The sequence below is a fragment of the Babylonia areolata genome, chromosome 10, assembly GCF_041734735.1.
Source record: "Babylonia areolata isolate BAREFJ2019XMU chromosome 10, ASM4173473v1, whole genome shotgun sequence".
NCBI classification, from domain to species: domain Eukaryota; kingdom Metazoa; phylum Mollusca; class Gastropoda; order Neogastropoda; family Buccinidae; genus Babylonia; species Babylonia areolata.
The window spans coordinates 33107765-33110264 of NC_134885.1; the positions used below are offsets into that span (position 1 = coordinate 33107765).

At 41.4% G+C, this 2500-nt stretch overlaps 1 protein-coding gene across 1 annotated transcript in view; it reads left to right on the forward strand.

Moving 5' to 3' along the window:
- Nucleotides 1-388: 388 nt before the first annotated feature.
- The window catches only part of LOC143286546 (uncharacterized), a 21361-nt gene continuing 19249 nt past the window's right edge, over nucleotides 389-2500 (forward strand). The window contains exon 1 of the mRNA XM_076594155.1: nucleotides 389-404. The gene's annotated coding sequence lies outside the window, so the exon portion shown is untranslated. The remainder of the gene's footprint in view (nucleotides 405-2500) is intronic.

Sequence of the window (2500 nt, forward strand, 5' to 3'; positions counted from 1 at the left end):
TGTTGACCTGGTTGATCGGAAAAATCCCTCATATTAAAAGTCCAACGCTTTAACCACTCGGCTATTGCACCTGTCGGAAGGGTGTTTAATCTTGCTTGTTTTTTGTTTTGTTTTGTTTTTTCTAAGTTGACAAGAAAGACATAGAGAGAGAGACAGACAGACAGAGGAGGGAGGGAGGAGGGGAGGGAGGGAACAAGAAACGGGGGGAGGGAAGAGAGTGGGGACACCATATATTTTGTTCATAATCTGATTGCTCCGCCTCTGTGACAGTTCGCGTATCTCTCCCTGTCACACGAAGATGGTAACAAAACAATATATACTGATTGCAATTGTCTCCACATTTTTATAAATAGTCTGCAGAAACCGGGCATCCTATGTTCTTCTCGGATGTTTGAGTGCTCAAGGTATCTCTCTCTCTCTCTCTGTGTCTTTCTCTGTCTCTCTGCCTCTGTCTCTCTCTGTCTCTTTATCTCTGTCTCTCTCTCTGTGTGTCTGAAACAGCGGTTGATTCACCGTGCAAAAAAAGTACTTTCGTGTAAAATTGTGGAAGACCGAAAACAAAAAAATGATATATCACACACACATTTAAAAAAAAATAGCAAGGTTTATGACGACACATCATTCGTATTGGGAGGAAGCATCTGGTAAATTAACGTTTGATACATTATGGAGATTTCAGGAATTTTCAGGTCTTTCGAGTCTTTCTTGTGGATTTTTCACCTTGTTGTATCAATACAGCAGGTCATTGTTGCGTAACTAAAACTCAATGCATACTACATGTTATTATGTGTAATGACTTGGACATGTTTTCGTGATTCCACCAGCTGTTGTCTTTATTTCCGTGTTGTATCGGGTTGATTCCCTTAAAAGGATGAAATGAAAGAAAGACTGACTGATCAGACAAACAGGTTAAAAACGTCAGAGCAGAGTGAAGTAGAAGAAACAGATTACCGAATGGAGGAGAAACGTGCTGAGAACGTCAGGGCAAAGTGAAGTAAAAGAAACAGATTAACTGAATGGGAGACAAAGGGGTTGAGAACACCATGGTAAAGTGAAACAAACAAACAAGCAAGCAAACAAACAAAAAAACAGGTTGACTGAATGGGAGACTTCTTCTTCTTCTTCCTCGTTCGCCTCCCATTAGATAAGTAGCCCGGTGTCCTCGATGAAGGCTGCCGTCCGTCGCAGCTCCTCCAGGGTGCCGTACAGTTTGGCTTCCACTTAACCGAATGGGAGACGGGTTGATAACATCAGGACAAAATGAAGTGAAAGAAAGAGATCGATTGATTGGAAAACAAAGGGGTTGAGAACATCAGAACAAAGTGAAGTGAAAGAAACAGATTAACGGAATGGAAGACAAATAGGTTGAGAACACCAGGACAATGCGAAATAAAAGAAACAGGTTGAATGGAAGACAAACAGGTTGAGAACATCAGGACAAAGTGAAGTGAAAGAAACAGGTTGAATGGAAGACAAAGAGGTTGAGAACACCAGGGTAAAGTGAAACAAATAAACAGACAAACAAAACCAGACTGACTGCATGGGAGAATTCTTCTTCTTCTTCTTCCTCGTTCGCCTCCCATTAGATAAGTAGCCCGGTGTCCTCGATGAAGGCTGCCGTCCGTCGCAGCTCCTCCAAGGTGCCGTACAGTTTGGCTTCCACTTAACTGAATGGGAGACAAAGGGGTTGATAACATCAGGACAATGCGAAATAAAAGAAACAGGTTGAATGGAAGACAAACAGATTGAGAACATCAGGACAAAGTGAAGTGAAAGAAACATATTAACTGAATGGAAGACAAATAGGATGAGAACATCAGAACAAAATGAAGTGAAAGAAAGAGATCGATTGATTGGAAGACAAAAAGGTTGAGAACATCAGGACAAAGTGAAGTGAAAGAAACAGGTTGACTAAATGGAAGACAAATAGGTTGAGAACACAAGAAGAAACAGAATAACTGAATGGAAGACAAAGGGGTTGAGAACACAAGAATAAAGTGAAATAAAAGAAACAGGTTGACTGAATGGGAGACAAATGGGTTGGGAACATCAGGATAAAGTGAAGTGAAAGAAAAAGATTAACTGAGTGGAAGACAAAGGGGTTGAGAACATCAGGATAAAGTGAAGTGAAAGAAAAAGGTTAACTGAGTGGAAGACAAAGGGGTTGAGAACATCAGGATAAAGTGAAGTGAAAGAAAAAGATTAACTGAGTGGAAGACAAAGGGGTTGAGAACCCTAGGGCAAAGTGAAATAAAAGAAACAGGTTGACTGAATGGGAGACAAACGGGTTGAGAACAAGACAAAAATAGCCCTACATGGTGCTCAGCTTTTCTTCGGGTCATCTACATTTTATAACCACAAGGGACGACCATTTCGTCCTGATAGCAAGCCTCTCCCTCTCTCTCTCTCTCTCTCTCTCTCTCTCTCTCTCTCTCTCTCTCTCTCTCTCTGTGTGTGTGTGTGTGTGTGTGTGTGTGTGTGTGTGTGTGTGTGTGTCCAT